The 20,088-nt window shown below is 36.4% G+C and overlaps 8 non-coding genes across 8 annotated transcripts; all 8 read right to left on the bottom strand.

Annotated features, from left to right (window-relative positions):
• Window positions 1–1,719: 1,719 nt before the first annotated feature.
• On the bottom strand, window positions 1,720–1,791 carry TRNAQ-UUG (transfer RNA glutamine (anticodon UUG)). Its single transcript has one exon. It is a non-coding gene; the product is annotated as a tRNA-Gln (tRNA).
• A 1,996-nt stretch (window positions 1,792–3,787) lies between these two features.
• Window positions 3,788–3,859, bottom strand: TRNAQ-UUG (transfer RNA glutamine (anticodon UUG)). Its single transcript has one exon. It is a non-coding gene; the product is annotated as a tRNA-Gln (tRNA).
• Window positions 3,860–5,855: 1,996 nt separating this feature from the next.
• TRNAQ-UUG (transfer RNA glutamine (anticodon UUG)) lies at window positions 5,856–5,927 on the bottom strand. The gene has a single exon. It is a non-coding gene; the product is annotated as a tRNA-Gln (tRNA).
• A 1,997-nt stretch (window positions 5,928–7,924) lies between these two features.
• TRNAQ-UUG (transfer RNA glutamine (anticodon UUG)) lies at window positions 7,925–7,996 on the bottom strand. The gene has a single exon. It is a non-coding gene; the product is annotated as a tRNA-Gln (tRNA).
• Window positions 7,997–9,992: 1,996 nt separating this feature from the next.
• On the bottom strand, window positions 9,993–10,064 carry TRNAQ-UUG (transfer RNA glutamine (anticodon UUG)). Its single transcript has one exon. It is a non-coding gene; the product is annotated as a tRNA-Gln (tRNA).
• A 1,995-nt stretch (window positions 10,065–12,059) lies between these two features.
• TRNAQ-UUG (transfer RNA glutamine (anticodon UUG)) lies at window positions 12,060–12,131 on the bottom strand. The gene has a single exon. It is a non-coding gene; the product is annotated as a tRNA-Gln (tRNA).
• Window positions 12,132–14,127: 1,996 nt separating this feature from the next.
• On the bottom strand, window positions 14,128–14,199 carry TRNAQ-UUG (transfer RNA glutamine (anticodon UUG)). Its single transcript has one exon. It is a non-coding gene; the product is annotated as a tRNA-Gln (tRNA).
• Window positions 14,200–18,261: 4,062 nt separating this feature from the next.
• TRNAQ-UUG (transfer RNA glutamine (anticodon UUG)) lies at window positions 18,262–18,333 on the bottom strand. The gene has a single exon. It is a non-coding gene; the product is annotated as a tRNA-Gln (tRNA).
• Between the last annotated feature and the right edge of the window lie 1,755 nt (window positions 18,334–20,088).

The raw sequence follows: 20,088 nt of genomic DNA, 5'->3' as shown, positions 1-20,088 counted from the left end.
TAAATTGTATTTCCCTTTGCTGCTTGTCCAAATACAAATGGTTAGATTACTATGACTTGTATGGTTTCTCTGTATACCGTGCAGACTATGATAGCAATAAGCAGCATCAAAATAGTTTTTGCCAAAGTGATCAATGGATTTCGATTTTGACTAATGCTCAAGCTCCATTTCACTTCCAGTAATTGTAGCCTAGGACAACTGAGACCCCAAAAATTGCAATTCTGGCTTTGAATGCACAGGTTTGTTATCTATTAATTGAAGCACTGGGAGTTTTCCATATAAGGTCTTTTCCAGTTTATTTGTGCACCATGACTAAAATCTACTACTACAATACATTTAAAATATATCCCTGTCTGCCCCAAAATGTCTTTGGCATTTCATGCCTTATTGAAGTGTTTAGCATTACTCTTCACAATCACTGTAGGAGGAAACTCTAGCTCACCATCTATGTGTGATATTATTACTGAAAAAGCAGCATGTATTTACATTTTTCCACTAGATTATCTTGACATCCTGTTGCATAAGCAGTGTCTGTATAACAGATCCCATACCCATATAGTAATGTCAATGTGTTGGAAAGCTGTGTGTGGTCAACTTCACAGACAATCCTCTTTTGGACAAGTCTTGTAGCAAACTTAGGAGTCTAATCTCCTGGGGTTCTCAGCTATCTGAAGCAAAGTGCCAATAGGATGTGATCAGGCTGATAGGTTCCTTGGGGAAAGTAAGGCTGCCCATAAGTCTACCTTATTGCTCAAAAGAATGCTTTGATTGAGGTTCTTAAAGTCGAATGCATGGACTTGTTAGCCCTGTACTTCCAACTCACAGCAATTGGATGCAGGATTCAGGTAATAGGAGAAAAACCATCATCGGAAACAAAGTAAGAAACTGCACAGTAATCAAGAAGTGGACATCCACTCTAAAAGACTGTCCCGTGATTAAAAATATCCCAAACTAATAACCAGACTGCTAAGGAATAGAAGCCATTTGGTTTCAACAACATATCAAATCAGACTGAAGAGCTTTAAAGCCAGAATGCTAGCCAATTCACCAGAAATCCTCACACCCAAGCTCATGCAGAAATGTTTTCATAAGGTTTTCAGTTTAGTATCTTGTTTTAGCCACCTTTTATATGAAATATACTGCAGCAGTAAATTCTTCTGCTGTGCATTAAATCTGTTTTATATACTGTTAACATGGTGTTTATCCTTTATTGATATAATGCCTGAATATTATACAGTGTTTTATGAATAACAATTTATCTATTCTCATTAGTCCCTGTCCCAGTGTGGTGTCAAGTCTAAATTCTCTAATACACATGCACACTGGGCTCAATTTTATCACTTGCCAATTAGCATATTGGTATGTTTTTTGGACTGGATTTGGGCAGGGGCACTTGGGGAGAAGCTATCCTTGCACAATAAAGAATTACAAACTCCACAAAAGTGGATTGTGGTCTGGGTTTCAATTGGATCCATGTGAAGCAGCAGTGCTAACTACTTTGCACCGTACCAACCATCTCAATACACATGCATGGTATTGCATGGAGACTCTCTGTTTTGTTTTATTTCATATCTTACCGCATGAATAATTTAGCTGATTATTCAGACAATACTGTTTTGTGCCTCTTGTATTTGTTTTATTTTGTCTCTGCTAGCTAGAGTTACATATATTGAACTGTGTTCACATTTCATATGACATCTTTAAGATAAAACAAAAGCAAGGTTCCACTGAGATTTGAACTCAGATCGCTGGATTCAAAGTCCAAAGTGCTGACCATTACACCATGGAACCAACTATAGAAATGGCAATTTGAGTATTCTTTTAGGACTGCATTACCAGTGTTTGCCAATAGGGCTGCATCTTCTTATTGGAATTATTTGTTTCCACCTGCTTCATTATGGTGTAATACTATTGCGTACACAGATTGGATGAACATTTCAATTTCTCTTAACATAAAATACATCTTACCTTTTCATTTTTATTATGTTGAACAAAGTTAAAAGTACAAAAAATCCAGATTACAATTTTAGGAAAACCATTTGAAATGTTATTACCAGATAGAAACAACCTAAATTGTATCTCCCTTTACTTCTTGTCCAAATAGAAATGGTTAGATTACTATGACTTGTATGGTTTCTCTGTATACCGTGCAGACTATGATAGCAATAAGCAGCATCAAAATAGTTTTTGCCAAAGTGATCAATGGATTTCGATTTTGACTAATGCTCAAGCTCCATTTCACTTCCAGTGAATGTAGCCTAGGACAACTGAGACCCCTAAAATTGCAATTCTGGCTTTGAATGCACAGGTTCGTTATCTATTAATTGAAGCACTGGGAGTTTTCCATATAAGGTCTTTTCCAGTTTATTTGTGCACCATGACTAAAATCTACTAAAACAATACATTTAAAATATATCCCTGTCTGTCCCAAAATATCTTTGGCATTCCATTCCTTATTGAAGTGTTTAGCATTACTCTTCACAATCACTGTAGGAGGAAACTCTAGCTCACCATCTATGTGTGATATTATTACTGAAAAAGCAGCATGTATTTACATTTTTCCACTAGATTATCTTGACATCCTGTTCCATAAGCAGTGTCTGTATAACAGATCCCATACCCATATAGTAATGTCAATGTGTTGGAAAGCTGTGTGTGGTAAACTTCACAGACAATCCTCTTTTGGACAAGTCTTGTAGCAAACTAAGGAGCCTAATCTCCTGGGGTTCTCAGCTATCTGAAGCAGAGTGCCAATAGGATGTGATCAGGCTAATAGGTTCCTTGGGGAGAGTAAGGCTGCCCATTAGTCTCCCTTATTGCTCAAAAGAATGCTTTGATTGAGGTTCTTAAAGTCGAATGTATGGACTTGTTAGCCCTGTACTTCCAACTCACAGCAATTATTTCCAGGATTCAGGTAATAGGAGAAAAACCATCATCGGAAACAAAGTAAGAAACTGCACAGTAATCAAGAAGTGGACATCCACTCTAAAAGACTGTCCCGTGATTAAAAATATCCCAAACTAATAACCAGACTGCTAAGGAATAGAAGCCATTTGGTTTCAACAACATATCAAATCAGACTGAAGAGCTTGAAAGCCAGAATGCTAGCCAATTCACCACAAATCCCCACACCCAAGCTCATGCAGAAATGTTTTCATAAGGTTTTCAGTTTAGTATCTTGTTTTAGCCACCTTTTATATGAAATATACTGCAGCAGTAAATTCTTCTGCTGTGCATTAAATCTGTTTTATATACTGTTAACATGGTGTTTATCCTTTATTGATATAATGCCTGAATATTATACAGTGTTTTATGAATAACAATTTATCTATTCTCATTAGTCCCTGTCCCAGTGAGGTGTCAAGTCTAAATTCTCTAATACACATGCATACTGGGCTCAATTTTATCACTTGCCAATTAGCATATTGGTATGTTTTTTGGACTGGATTTGGGCAGGGGCACTTGGGGAGAAGCTATCCTTGCACAATAAAGAATTATAAACTCCACAAAAGTGGATTATGGTCTGGGTTTCAATTGGATCCATGTGAGGCAGCAGTGCTAACTACTTTGCACCGTACCAACCATCTCAATACACATGCATGGTATTGCATGGAGACTCTCTGTTTTGTTTTATTTCATATCTTACCGCATGAATAATTTAGCTGATTATTCAGACAATACTGTTTTGTGCCTCTTGTATTTGTTTTATTTTGTCTCTGCTAGCTAGAGTTACATATATTGAACTGTGTTCACATTTCATATGACATCTTTAAGATAAAACAAAGCAAGGTTCCACTGAGAATTGAACTCAGATCGCTGGATTCAAAGTCCAAAGTGCTGACCATTACACCATGGAACCAACTATAGAAATGGCAATTTGAGTATTCTTTTAGGACTGCATTACCAGTGTTTGCCAATAGGGCCTCATCTTCTTATTGGAATTATTTGTTTCCACCTGCTTCATTATGGTGTAATACTATTGCGTACACAGATTGGATGAACATTTCAATTTCTCTTAACATAAAATACATCTTACCTTTTCATTTTTATTATGTTGAACAAAGTTAAAAGTACAAAAAATCCAGATTACAATTTTAGGAAAACCATTTGAAATGTTATTACCAGATAGAAACAACCTAAATTGTATCTCCCTTTGCTGCTTGTCCAAATATAAATGGTTAGATTACTATGACTTGTATGGTTTCTCTGTATACCGTGCAGACTATGATAGCAATAAGCAGCATCAAAATAGTTTTTGCCAAAGTGATCAATGGATTTCGATTTTGACTAATGCTCAAGCTCCATTTCACTTCCAGTGAATGTAGCCTAGGACAACCGAGACCCCTAAAATTGCAATTCTGGCTTTGAATGCACAGGTTCGTTATCTATTAATTGAAGCACTGGGAGTTTTCCATATAAGGTCTTTTCCACTTTATTTGTGCACATGACTAAAATCTACTACTACAATACATTTAAAATATATCCCTGTCTGTCCCAAAATGTCTTTGGCATTTCATGCCTTATTGAAGTGTTTAGCATTACTCTTCACAATCACTGTAGGAGGAAACTCTAGCTCACCATCTATGTGTGATATTATTACTGAAAAAGCAGCACATATTTACATTTTTTCACTAGATTATCTTGACATCCTGTTGCATAAGCAGTGTCTGTGTAACAGATCCCATACCCATATAGTAATGTCAATGTGTTGGAAAGCTGTGTGTGGTCAACTTCACAGATAATCCTCTTTTGGACAAGTCTTGTAACAAACTTAGGAGTCTAATCTCCTGGGGTTCTCAGCTATCTGAAGCAAAGTGCCAATAGGATGTGATCAGGCTGATAGGTTCTTTGGGGAGAGTAAGGCTGCCCATAAGTCTCCCTTATTGCTCAAAAGAATGCTTTGATTGAGGTTCTTAAAGTCGAATGCATGGACTTGTTAGCCCTGTACTTCCAACTCACAGCAATTGGATGCAGGATTCAGGTAATAGGAGAAAAACCATCATCGGAAACAAAGTAAGAAACTGCACAGTAATCAAGAAGTGGACATCCACTCTAAAAGACTGTCCCGTGATTAAAAATATCCCAAACTAATAACCAGACTGCTAAGAAATAGAAGCCATTTGGTTTCAACAACATATCAAATCAGACTGAAGAGCTTGAAAGCCAGAATGCTAGCCAATTCACCACAAATCCCCACACCCAAGCTCATGCAGAAATGTTTTCATAAGGTTTTCAGTTTAGTATCTTGTTTTAGCCACCTTTTATATGAAATATACTGCAGCAGTAAATTCTTCTGCTGTGCATTAAATCTGTTTTATATACTGTTAACATGGTGTTTATCCTTTATTGATATAATGCCTGAATATTATACAGTGTTTTATGAATAACAATTTATCTATTCTCATTAGTCCCTGTCCCAGTGAGGTGTCAAGTCTAAATTCTCTAATACACATGCATACTGGGCTCAATTTTATCACTTGCCAATTAGCATATTGGTATGTTTTTTGGACTGGATTTGGGCAGGGGCACTTGGGGAGAAGCTATCCTTGCACAATAAAGAATTACAAACTCCACAAAAGTGGATTATGGTCTGGGTTTCAATTGGATCCATGTGAGGCAGCAGTGCTAACTACTTTGCACCGTACCAACCATCTCAATACACATGCATGGTATTGCATGGAGACTCTCTGTTTTGTTTTATTTCATATCTTACCGCATGAATAATTTAGCTGATTATTCAGACAATATTGTTTTGTGCCTCTTGTATTTGTTTTATTTTGTCTCTGCTAGCTAGAGTTACATATATTGAACTGTGTTCACATTTCATATGACATCTTTAAGATAAAACAAAAGCAAGGTTCCACTGAGATTTGAACTCAGATCGCTGGATTCAAAGTCCAAAGTGCTAACCATTACACCATGGAACCAACTATAGAAATGGCAATTTGAGTATTCTTTTAGGACTGCATTACCAGTGTTTGCCAATAGGGCCTCATCTTCTTATTGGAATAATTTGTTTCCACCTGCTTCATTATGGTGTAATACTATTGCGTACACAGATTGGATGAACATTTCAATTTCTCTTAACATAAAATACATCTTACCTTTTCATTTTTATTATGTTGAACAAAGTTAAAAGTACAAAAAATCCAGATTACAATTTTAGGAAAACCATTTGAAATGTTATTACCAGATAGAAACAACCTAAATTGTATTTCCCTTTGCTGCTTGTCCAAATACAAATGGTTAGATTACTATGACTTGTATGGTTTCTCTGTATACCGTGCAGACTATGATAGCAATAAGCAGCATCAAAATAGTTTTTGCCAAAGTGATCAATGGATTTCGATTTTGACTAATGCTCAAGCTCCATTTCACTTCCAGTAATTGTAGCCTAGGACAACTGAGACCCCAAAAATTGCAATTCTGGCTTTGAATGCACAGGTTTGTTATCTATTAATTGAAGCACTGGGAGTTTTCCATATAAGGTCTTTTCCAGTTTATTTGTGCACCATGACTAAAATCTACTACTACAATACATTTAAAATATATCCCTGTCTGCCCCAAAATGTCTTTGGCATTTCATGCCTTATTGAAGTGTTTAGCATTACTCTTCACAATCACTGTAGGAGGAAACTCTAGCTCACCATCTATGTGTGATATTATTACTGAAAAAGCAGCATGTATTTACATTTTTCCACTAGATTATCTTGACATCCTGTTGCATAAGCAGTGTCTGTATAACAGATCCCATACCCATATAGTAATGTCAATGTGTTGGAAAGCTGTGTGTGGTCAACTTCACAGACAATCCTCTTTTGGACAAGTCTTGTAGCAAACTTAGGAGTCTAATCTCCTGGGGTTCTCAGCTATCTGAAGCAAAGTGCCAATAGGATGTGATCAGGCTGATAGGTTCCTTGGGGAAAGTAAGGCTGCCCATAAGTCTACCTTATTGCTCAAAAGAATGCTTTGATTGAGGTTCTTAAAGTCGAATGCATGGACTTGTTAGCCCTGTACTTCCAACTCACAGCAATTGGATGCAGGATTCAGGTAATAGGAGAAAAACCATCATCGGAAACAAAGTAAGAAACTGCACAGTAATCAAGAAGTGGACATCCACTCTAAAAGACTGTCCCGTGATTAAAAATATCCCAAACTAATAACCAGACTGCTAAGGAATAGAAGCCATTTGGTTTCAACAACATATCAAATCAGACTGAAGAGCTTTAAAGCCAGAATGCTAGCCAATTCACCAGAAATCCTCACACCCAAGCTCATGCAGAAATGTTTTCATAAGGTTTTCAGTTTAGTATCTTGTTTTAGCCACCTTTTATATGAAATATACTGCAGCAGTAAATTCTTCTGCTGTGCATTAAATCTGTTTTATATACTGTTAACATGGTGTTTATCCTTTATTGATATAATGCCTGAATATTATACAGTGTTTTATGAATAACAATTTATCTATTCTCATTAGTCCCTGTCCCAGTGTGGTGTCAAGTCTAAATTCTCTAATACACATGCACACTGGGCTCAATTTTATCACTTGCCAATTAGCATATTGGTATGTTTTTTGGACTGGATTTGGGCAGGGGCACTTGGGGAGAAGCTATCCTTGCACAATAAAGAATTACAAACTCCACAAAAGTGGATTGTGGTCTGGGTTTCAATTGGATCCATGTGAAGCAGCAGTGCTAACTACTTTGCACCGTACCAACCATCTCAATACACATGCATGGTATTGCATGGAGACTCTCTGTTTTGTTTTATTTCATATCTTACCGCATGAATAATTTAGCTGATTATTCAGACAATACTGTTTTGTGCCTCTTGTATTTGTTTTATTTTGTCTCTGCTAGCTAGAGTTACATATATTGAACTGTGTTCACATTTCATATGACATCTTTAAGATAAAACAAAAGCAAGGTTCCACTGAGATTTGAACTCAGATCGCTGGATTCAAAGTCCAAAGTGCTGACCATTACACCATGGAACCAACTATAGAAATGGCAATTTGAGTATTCTTTTAGGACTGCATTACCAGTGTTTGCCAATAGGGCTGCATCTTCTTATTGGAATTATTTGTTTCCACCTGCTTCATTATGGTGTAATACTATTGCGTACACAGATTGGATGAACATTTCAATTTCTCTTAACATAAAATACATCTTACCTTTTCATTTTTATTATGTTGAACAAAGTTAAAAGTACAAAAAATCCAGATTACAATTTTAGGAAAACCATTTGAAATGTTATTACCAGATAGAAACAACCTAAATTGTATCTCCCTTTACTTCTTGTCCAAATAGAAATGGTTAGATTACTATGACTTGTATGGTTTCTCTGTATACCGTGCAGACTATGATAGCAATAAGCAGCATCAAAATAGTTTTTGCCAAAGTGATCAATGGATTTCGATTTTGACTAATGCTCAAGCTCCATTTCACTTCCAGTGAATGTAGCCTAGGACAACTGAGACCCCTAAAATTGCAATTCTGGCTTTGAATGCACAGGTTCGTTATCTATTAATTGAAGCACTGGGAGTTTTCCATATAAGGTCTTTTCCAGTTTATTTGTGCACCATGACTAAAATCTACTAAAACAATACATTTAAAATATATCCCTGTCTGTCCCAAAATATCTTTGGCATTCCATTCCTTATTGAAGTGTTTAGCATTACTCTTCACAATCACTGTAGGAGGAAACTCTAGCTCACCATCTATGTGTGATATTATTACTGAAAAAGCAGCATGTATTTACATTTTTCCACTAGATTATCTTGACATCCTGTTCCATAAGCAGTGTCTGTATAACAGATCCCATACCCATATAGTAATGTCAATGTGTTGGAAAGCTGTGTGTGGTAAACTTCACAGACAATCCTCTTTTGGACAAGTCTTGTAGCAAACTAAGGAGCCTAATCTCCTGGGGTTCTCAGCTATCTGAAGCAGAGTGCCAATAGGATGTGATCAGGCTAATAGGTTCCTTGGGGAGAGTAAGGCTGCCCATTAGTCTCCCTTATTGCTCAAAAGAATGCTTTGATTGAGGTTCTTAAAGTCGAATGTATGGACTTGTTAGCCCTGTACTTCCAACTCACAGCAATTATTTCCAGGATTCAGGTAATAGGAGAAAAACCATCATCGGAAACAAAGTAAGAAACTGCACAGTAATCAAGAAGTGGACATCCACTCTAAAAGACTGTCCCGTGATTAAAAATATCCCAAACTAATAACCAGACTGCTAAGGAATAGAAGCCATTTGGTTTCAACAACATATCAAATCAGACTGAAGAGCTTGAAAGCCAGAATGCTAGCCAATTCACCACAAATCCCCACACCCAAGCTCATGCAGAAATGTTTTCATAAGGTTTTCAGTTTAGTATCTTGTTTTAGCCACCTTTTATATGAAATATACTGCAGCAGTAAATTCTTCTGCTGTGCATTAAATCTGTTTTATATACTGTTAACATGGTGTTTATCCTTTATTGATATAATGCCTGAATATTATACAGTGTTTTATGAATAACAATTTATCTATTCTCATTAGTCCCTGTCCCAGTGAGGTGTCAAGTCTAAATTCTCTAATACACATGCATACTGGGCTCAATTTTATCACTTGCCAATTAGCATATTGGTATGTTTTTTGGACTGGATTTGGGCAGGGGCACTTGGGGAGAAGCTATCCTTGCACAATAAAGAATTATAAACTCCACAAAAGTGGATTATGGTCTGGGTTTCAATTGGATCCATGTGAGGCAGCAGTGCTAACTACTTTGCACCGTACCAACCATCTCAATACACATGCATGGTATTGCATGGAGACTCTCTGTTTTGTTTTATTTCATATCTTACCGCATGAATAATTTAGCTGATTATTCAGACAATACTGTTTTGTGCCTCTTGTATTTGTTTTATTTTGTCTCTGCTAGCTAGAGTTACATATATTGAACTGTGTTCACATTTCATATGACATCTTTAAGATAAAACAAAGCAAGGTTCCACTGAGAATTGAACTCAGATCGCTGGATTCAAAGTCCAAAGTGCTGACCATTACACCATGGAACCAACTATAGAAATGGCAATTTGAGTATTCTTTTAGGACTGCATTACCAGTGTTTGCCAATAGGGCCTCATCTTCTTATTGGAATTATTTGTTTCCACCTGCTTCATTATGGTGTAATACTATTGCGTACACAGATTGGATGAACATTTCAATTTCTCTTAACATAAAATACATCTTACCTTTTCATTTTTATTATGTTGAACAAAGTTAAAAGTACAAAAAATCCAGATTACAATTTTAGGAAAACCATTTGAAATGTTATTACCAGATAGAAACAACCTAAATTGTATCTCCCTTTGCTGCTTGTCCAAATATAAATGGTTAGATTACTATGACTTGTATGGTTTCTCTGTATACCGTGCAGACTATGATAGCAATAAGCAGCATCAAAATAGTTTTTGCCAAAGTGATCAATGGATTTCGATTTTGACTAATGCTCAAGCTCCATTTCACTTCCAGTGAATGTAGCCTAGGACAACCGAGACCCCTAAAATTGCAATTCTGGCTTTGAATGCACAGGTTCGTTATCTATTAATTGAAGCACTGGGAGTTTTCCATATAAGGTCTTTTCCACTTTATTTGTGCACATGACTAAAATCTACTACTACAATACATTTAAAATATATCCCTGTCTGTCCCAAAATGTCTTTGGCATTTCATGCCTTATTGAAGTGTTTAGCATTACTCTTCACAATCACTGTAGGAGGAAACTCTAGCTCACCATCTATGTATGATATTTTTACTGAAAAAGCAGCATGTATTTACATTTTTCCACTAGATTATCTTGACATCCTGTTGCATAAGCAGTGTCTGTATAACAGATCCCATACCCATATAGTAATGTCAATGTGTTGGAAAGCTGTGTGTGGTCAACTTCACAGATAATCCTCTTTTGGACAAGTCTTGTAACAAACTTAGGAGTCTAATCTCCTGGGGTTCTCAGCTATCTGAAGCAAAGTGCCAATAGGATGTGATCAGGCTGATAGGTTCTTTGGGGAGAGTAAGGCTGCCCATAAGTCTCCCTTATTGCTCAAAAGAATGCTTTGATTGAGGTTCTTAAAGTCGAATACATGGACTTGTTAGCCCTGTACTTCCAACTCACAGCAATTGGATGCAGGATTCAGGTAATAGGAGAAAAACCATCATCGGAAACAAAGTAAGAAACTGCACAGTAATCAAGAAGTGGACATCCACTCTAAAAGACTGTCCCGTGATTAAAAATATCCAAACTAATAACCAGACTGCTAAGGAATAGAAGCCATTTGGTTTCAACAACATATCAAATCAGACTGAAGAGCTTGAAAGCCAGAATGCTAGCCAATTCACCACAAATCCCCACACCCAAGCTCATGCAGAAATGTTTTCATAAGGTTTTCAGTTTAGTATCTTGTTTTAGCCACCTTTTATATGAAATATACTGCAGCAGTAAATTCTTCTGCTGTGCATTAAATCTGTTTTATATACTGTTAACATGGTGTTTATCCTTTATTGATATAATGCCTGAATATTATACAGTGTTTTATGAATAACAATTTATCTATTCTCATTAGTCCCTGTCCCAGTGAGGTGTGAAGTCTAAATTCTCTAATACACATGCATACTGGGCTCAATTTTATCACTTGCCAATTAGCATATTGGTATGTTTTTTGGACTGGATTTGGGCAGGGGCACTTGGGGAGAAGCTATCCTTGCACAATAAAGAATTACAAACTCCACAAAAGTGGATTATGGTCTGGGTTTCAATTGGATCCATGTGAGGCAGCAGTGCTAACTACTTTGCACCGTACCAACCATCTCAATACACATGCATGGTATTGCATGGAGACTCTCTGTTTTGTTTTATTTCATATATTACCGCATGAATAATTTAGCTGATTATTCAGACAATACTGTTTTGTGCCTCTTGTATTTGTTTTATTTTGTCTCTGCTAGCTAGAGTTACATATATTGAACTGTGTTCACATTTCATATGACATCTTTAAGATAAAACAAAAGCAAGGTTCCACTGAGATTTGAACTCAGATCGCTGGATTCAAAGTCCAAAGTGCTAACCATTACACCATGGAACCAACTATAGAAATAGCAATTTGAGTATTCTTTTAGGACTGCATTACCAGTGTTTGCCAATAGGGCTGCATCTTCTTATTGGAATTATTTGTTTCCACCTGCTTCATTATGGTGTAATACTATTGCGTACACAGATTGGATGAACATTTCAATTTCTCTTAACATAAAATAGATCTTACCTTTTCATTTTTATTATGTTGAACAAAGTTAAAAGTACAAAAAATCCAGATTACAATTTTAGGAAAACCATTTGAAATGTTATTACCAGATAGAAACAACCTAAATTGTATCTCCCTTTACTTCTTGTCCAAATACAAATGGTTAGATTACTATGACTTGTATGGTTTCTCTGTATACCGTGCAGACTATGATAGCAATAAGCAGCATCAAAATAGTTTTTGCCAAAGTGATCAATGGATTTCGATTTTGACTAATGCTCAAGCTCCATTTCACTTCCAGTGAATGTAGCCTAGGACAACTGAGACCCCTAAAATTGCAATTCTGGCTTTGAATGCACAGGTTCGTTATCTATTAATTGAAGCACTGGGAGTTTTCCATATAAGGTCTTTTCCACTTTATTTGTGCACCATGACTAAAATCTACTAAAACAATACATTTAAAATATATCCCTGTCTGTCCCAAAATGTCTTTGGCATTTCATGCCTTATTGAAGTGTTTAGCATTACTCTTCACAATCACTGTAGGAGGAAACTCTAGCTCACCATCTATGTGTGATATTATTACTGAAAAAGCAGCATGTATTTACATTTTTCCACTAGATTATCTTGACATCCTGTTCCATAAGCAGTGTCTGTATAACAGATCCCATACCCATATAGTAATGTCAATGTGTTGGAAAGCTGTGTGTGGTAAACTTCACAGACAATCCTCTTTTGGACAAGTCTTGTAGCAAACTAAGGAGCCTAATCTCCTGGGGTTCTCAGCTATCTGAAGCAGAGTGCCAATAGGATGTGATCAGGCTAATAGGTTCCTTGGGGAGAGTAAGGCTGCCCATTAGTCTCCCTTATTGCTCAAAAGAATGCTTTGATTGAGGTTCTTAAAGTCGAATGTATGGACTTGTTAGCCCTGTACTTCCAACTCACAGCAATTATTTCCAGGATTCAGGTAATAGGAGAAAAACCATCATCGGAAACAAAGTAAGAAACTGCACAGTAATCAAGAAGTGGACATCCACTCTAAAAGACTGTCCCGTGATTAAAAATATCCCAAACTAATAACCAGACTGCTAAGGAATAGAAGCCATTTGGTTTCAACAACATATCAAATCAGACTGAAGAGCTTGAAAGCCAGAATGCTAGCCAATTCACCACAAATCCCCACACCCAAGCTCATGCAGAAATGTTTTCATAAGGTTTTCAGTTTAGTATCTTGTTTTAGCCACCTTTTATATGAAATATACTGCAGCAGTAAATTCTTCTGCTGTGCATTAAATCTGTTTTATATACTGTTAACATGGTGTTTATCCTTTATTGATATAATGCCTGAATATTATACAGTGTTTTATGAATAACAATTCATCTATTCTCATTAGTCCCTGTCCCAGTGAGGTGTCAAGTCTAAATTCTCTAATACACATGCATACTGGGCTCAATTTTATCACTTGCCAATTAGCATATTGGTATGTTTTTTGGACTGGATTTGGGCAGAGGCACTTGGGGAGAAGCTATCCTTGCACAATAAAGAATTACAAACTCCACAAAAGTGGATTATGGTCTGGGTTTCAATTGGATCCATGTGAGGCAGCAGTGCTAACTACTTTGCACCGTACCAACCATCTTAATACACATGCATGGTATTGCATGGAGACTCTCTGTTTTGTTATATTTCATATCTTACCGCATGAATAATTTAGCTGATTATTCAGACAATACTGTTTTGTGCCTCTTGTATTTGTTTTATTTTGTCTCTGCTAGCTAGAGTTACATATATTGAACTGTGTTCATATTTCATATGACATCTTTAAGATAAAACAAAGCAAGGTTCCACTGAGAATTGAACTCAGATCGCTGGATTCAAAGTCCAAAGTGCTGACCATTACACCATGGAACCAACTATAGAAATGGCAATTTGAGTATTCTTTTAGGACTGCATTACCAGTGTTTGCCAATAGGGCCTCATCTTCTTATTGGAATAATTTGTTTCCACCTGCTTCATTATGGTGTAATACTATTGCGTACACAGATTGGATGAACATTTCAATTTCTCTTAACATAAAATACATCTTACCTTTTCATTTTTATTATGTTGAACAAAGTTAAAAGTACAAAAAATCCAGATTACAATTTTAGGAAAACCATTTGAAATGTTATTACCAGATAGAAACAACCTAAATTGTATCTCCCTTTGCTGCTTGTCCAAATACAAATGGTTAGATTACTATGACTTCTATGGTTTCTCTGTATACCGTGCAGACTATGATAGCAATAAGCAGCATCAAAATAGTTTTTGCCAAAGTGATCAATGGATTTCGATTTTGACTAATGCTCAAGCTCCATTTCACTTCCAGTGAATGTAGCCTAGGACAACCGAGACCCCTAAAATTGCAATTCTGGCTTTGAATGCACAGGTTCGTTATCTATTAATTGAAGCACTGGGAGTTTTCCATATTAGGTCTTTTCCACTTTATTTGTGCACATGACTAAAATCTACTACTACAATACATTTAAAATATATCCCTGTCTGTCCCAAAATGTCTTTGGCATTTCATGCCTTATTGAAGTGTTTAGCATTACTCTTCACAATCACTGTAGGAGGAAACTCTAGCTCACCATCTATGTGTGATATTATTACTGAAAAAGCAGCACATATTTACATTTTTTCACTAGATTATCTTGACATCCTGTTGCATAAGCAGTGTCTGTATAACAGATCCCATACCCATATAGTAATGTCAATGTGTTGGAAAGCTGTGTGTGGTCAACTTCACAGATAATCCTCTTTTGGACAAGTCTTGTAACAAACTTAGGAGTCTAATCTCCTGGGGTTCTCAGCTATCTGAAGCAAAGTGCCAATAGGATGTGATCAGGCTGATAGGTTCTTTGGGGAGAGTAAGGCTGCCCATAAGTCTCCCTTATTGCTCAAAAGAATGCTTTGATTGAGGTTCTTAAAGTCGAATGCATGGACTTGTTAGCCCTGTACTTCCAACTCACAGCAATTGGATGCAGGATTCAGGTAATAGGAGAAAAACCATCATCGGAAACAAAGTAAGAAACTGCACAGTAATCAAGAAGTGGACATCCACTCTAAAAGACTGTCCCGTGATTAAAAATATCCCAAACTAATAACCAGACTGCTAAGAAATAGAAGCCATTTGGTTTCAACAACATATCAAATCAGACTGAAGAGCTTGAAAGCCAGAATGCTAGCCAATTCACCACAAATCCCCACACCCAAGCTCATGCAGAAATGTTTTCATAAGGTTTTCAGTTTAGTATCTTGTTTTAGCCACCTTTTATATGAAATATACTGCAGCAGTAAATTCTTCTGCTGTGCATTAAATCTGTTTTATATACTGTTAACATGGTGTTTATCCTTTATTGATATAATGCCTGAATATTATACAGTGTTTTATGAATAACAATTTATCTATTCTCATTAGTCCCTGTCCCAGTGAGGTGTCAAGTCTAAATTCTCTAATACACATGCATACTGGGCTCAATTTTATCACTTGCCAATTAGCATATTGGTATGTTTTTTGGACTGGATTTGGGCAGGGGCACTTGGGGAGAAGCTATCCTTGCACAATAAAGAATTACAAACTCCACAAAAGTGGATTATGGTCTGGGTTTCAATTGGATCCATGTGAGGCAGCAGTGCTAACTACTTTGCACCGTACCAACCATCTCAATACACATGCATGGTATTGCATGGAGACTCTCTGTTTTGTTTTATTTCATATCTTACCGCATGAATAATTTAGCTGATTATTCAGACAATATTGTTTTGTGCCTCTTGTATTTGTTTTATTTTGTCTCTGCTAGCTAGAGTTACATATATTGAACTGTGTTCACATTTCATATGACATCTTTAAGATAAAACAAAGCAAGGTTCCACTGAGAATTGAACTCAGATCGCTGGATTTAAAGTCCAAAGTGCTAACCATTACACCATGGAACCAACTTTAGAAATGGCAATTTGAGTATTCTTTTAGGACTGCATTACCAGTGTTTGCCAATAGGGCTTCATCTTCTTATTGGAATAATTTGTTTCCACCTGCTTCATTATGGTGTAATACTATTGCGTACACAGATTGGATGAACATTTCAATTTCTCTTAACATAAAATACATCTTACCTTTTCATTTTTATTATGTTGAACAAAGTTAAAAGTACAAAAAATCCAGATTACAATTTTAGGAAAACCATTTGAAATGTTATTACCAGATAGAAACAACCTAAATTGTATTTCCCTTTGCTGCTTGTCCAAATACAAATGGTTAGATTACTATGACTTGTATGGTTTCTCTGTATACCGTGCAGACTATGATAGCAATAAGCAGCATCAAAATAGTTTTTGCCAAAGTGATCAATGGATTTCGATTTTGACTAATGCTCAAGCTCCATTTCACTTCCAGTGAATGTAGCCTAGGACAACCGAGACCCCTAAAATTGCAATTCTGGCTTTGAATGCACAGATTTGTTATCTATTAATTGAAGCACTGGGAGTTTTCCATATAAGGTCTTTTCCACTTTATTTGTGCACATGACTAAAATCTACTAAAATAATACATTTAAAATATATCCCTGTCTGTCCCAAAATGTCTTTGGCATTTCATGCCTTATTGAAGTGTTTAGCATTACTCTTCACAATCACTGTAGGAGGAAACTCTAGCTCACCATCTATGTGTGATATTATTACTGAAAAAGCAGCATGTATTTACATTTTTCCACTAGATTATCTTGACATCCTGTTGCATAAGCAGTGTCTGTATAACAGATCCCATACCCATATAGTAATGTCAATGTGTTGGAAAGCTGTGTGTGGTCAACTTCACAGACAATCCTCTTTTGGACAAGTCTTGTAGCAAACTAAGGAGCCTAATCTCCTGGGGTTCTCAGCTATCTGAAGCAGAGTGCCAATAGGATGTGATCAGGCTAATAGGTTCCTTGGGGAGAGTAAGGCTGCCCATTAGTCTCCCTTATTGCTCAAAAGAATGCTTTGATTGAGGTTCTTAAAGTCGAATGTATGGACTTGTTAGCCCTGTACTTCCAACTCACAGCAATTATTTCCAGGATTCAGGTAATAGGAGAAAAACCATCATCGGAAACAAAGTAAGAAACTGCACAGTAATCAAGAAGTGGACATCCACTCTAAAAGACTGTCCCGTGATTAAAAATATCCCAAACTAATAACCAGACTGCTAAGGAATAGAAGCCATTTGGTTTCAACAACATATCAAATCAGACTGAAGAGCTTGAAAGCCAGAATGCTAGCCAATTCACCACAAATCCCCACACCCAAGCTCATGCAGAAATGTTTTCATAAGGTTTTCAGTTTAGTATCTTGTTTTAGCCACCTTTTATATGAAATATACTGCAGCAGTAAATTCTTCTGCTGTGCTTAAATCTGTTTTATATACTGTTAACATGGTGTTTATCCTTTATTGATATAATGCCTGAATATTATACAGTGTTTTATGAATAACAATTTATCTATTCTCATTAGTCCCTGTCCCAGTGAGGTGTCAAGTCTAAATTCTCTAATACACATGCATACTGGGCTCAATTTTATCACTTGCCAATTAGCATATTGGTATGTTTTTTGGACTGGATTTGGGCAGGGGCACTTGGGGAGAAGCTATCCTTGCACAATAAAGAATTACAAACTCCACAAAAGTGGATTATGGTCTGGGTTTCAATTGGATCCATGTGAGGCAGCAGTGCTAACTACTTTGCACCGTACCAACCATCTCAATACACATGCATGGTATTGCATGGAGACTCTCTGTTTTGTTTTATTTCATATCTTACCGCATGAATAATTTAGCTGATTATTCAGACAATACTGTTTTGTGCCTCTTGTATTTGTTTTATTTTGTCTCTGCTAGCTAGAGTTACATATATTGAACTGTGTTCACATTTCATATGACATCTTTAAGATAAAACAAAAGCAAGGGTCCACTGAGATTTGAACTCAGATCGCTGGATTCAAAGTCCAAAGTGCTAACCATTACACCATGGAACCAACTATAGAAATGGCAATTTGAGTATTCTTTTAGGACTGCATTATTAGTGTTTGCCAATAGGGCTGCATCTTCTTATTGGAATAATTTGTTTCCACCTGCTTCATTATGGTGTAATACTATTGCGTACACAGATTGGATGAACATTTCAATTTCTCTTAACATAAAATACATTTTATCTTTTCATTTTTATTATGTTGAACAAAGTTAAAAGTACAAAAAATCCAGATTACAATTTTAGGAAAACCATTTGAAATGTTATTACCAGATAGAAACAACCTAAATTGTATCTCCCTTTACTGCTTGTCCAAATATAAATGGTTAGATTACTATGACTTGTATGGTTTCTCTGTATACCGTGCAGACTATGATAGCAATAAGCAGCATCAAAATAGTTTTTGCCAAAGTGATCAATGGATTTCGATTTTGACTAATGCTCAAGCTCCATTTCACTTCCAGTAATTGTAGCCTAGGACAACTGAGACCCCAAAAATTGCAATTCTGGCTTTGAATGCACAGGTTTGTTATCTATTAATTGAAGCACTGGGAGTTTTCCATATAAGGTCTTTTCCAGTTTATTTGTGCACCATGACTAAAATCTACTACTACAATACATTTAAAATATATCCCTGTCTGTCCCAAAATGTCTTTGGCATTTCATGCCTTATTGAAGTGTTTAGCATTACTCTTCACAATCACTGTAGGAGGAAATTCTAGCTCACCATCTATGTGTGATATTATTACTGAAAAAGCAGCATGTATTTACATTTTTCCACTAGATTATCTTGACATCCTGTTGCATAAGCAGTGTCTGTATAACAGATCCCATACCCATATAGTAATGTCAATGTGTTGGAAAGCTGTGTGTGGTCAACTTCACAGATAATCCTCTTTTGGACAAGTCTTGTAGCAAATTTAGGAGTCTAATCTCCTGGGGTTCTCAGCTATCTGAAGCAAAGTGCCAATAGGATGTGATCAGGCTGATAGGTTCCTTGGGGAAAGTAAGGCTGCCCATAAGTCTACCTTATTGCTCAAAAGAATGCTTTGATTGAGGTTCTTAAAGTCGAATGCATGGACTTGTTAGCCCTGTACTTCCAACTCACAGCAATTGGATGCAGGATTCAGGTAATAGGAGAAAAACCATCATCGGAAACAAAGTAAGAAACTGCACAGTAATCAAGAAGTGGACATCCACTCTAAAAGACTGTCCCGTGATTAAAAATATCCCAAACTAATAACCAGACTGCTAAGGAATAGAAGCCATTTGGTTTCAACAACATATCAAATCAGACTGAAGAGCTTGAAAGCCAGAATGCTAGCCAATTCACCAGAAATCCTCACACCCAAGCTCATGCAGAAATGTTTTCATAAGGTTTTCAGTTTAGTATCTTGTTTTAGCCACCTTTTATATGAAATATACTGCAGCAGTAAATTCTTCTGCTGTGCATTAAATCTGTTTTATATACTGTTAACATGGTGTTTATCCTTTATTGATATAATGCCTGAATATTATACAGTGTTTTATGAATAACAATTTATCTATTCTCATTAGTCCCTGTCCCAGTGTGGTGTCAAGTCTAAATTCTCTAATACACATGCACACTGGGCTCAATTTTATCACTTGCCAATTAGCATATTGGTATGTTTTTTGGACTGGATTTGGGCAGGGGCACTTGGGGAGAAGCTATCCTTGCACAATAAAGAATTACAAACTCCACAAAAGTGGATTGTGGTCTGGGTTTCAATTGGATCCATGT

This window comes from Mixophyes fleayi, unplaced genomic scaffold, assembly GCF_038048845.1.
Source record: "Mixophyes fleayi isolate aMixFle1 unplaced genomic scaffold, aMixFle1.hap1 Scaffold_34, whole genome shotgun sequence".
NCBI classification, from domain to species: domain Eukaryota; kingdom Metazoa; phylum Chordata; class Amphibia; order Anura; family Limnodynastidae; genus Mixophyes; species Mixophyes fleayi.
Note: the sequence above shows the minus strand (reverse complement) of the source record. Positions and strands in the feature narration are given on the sequence as shown.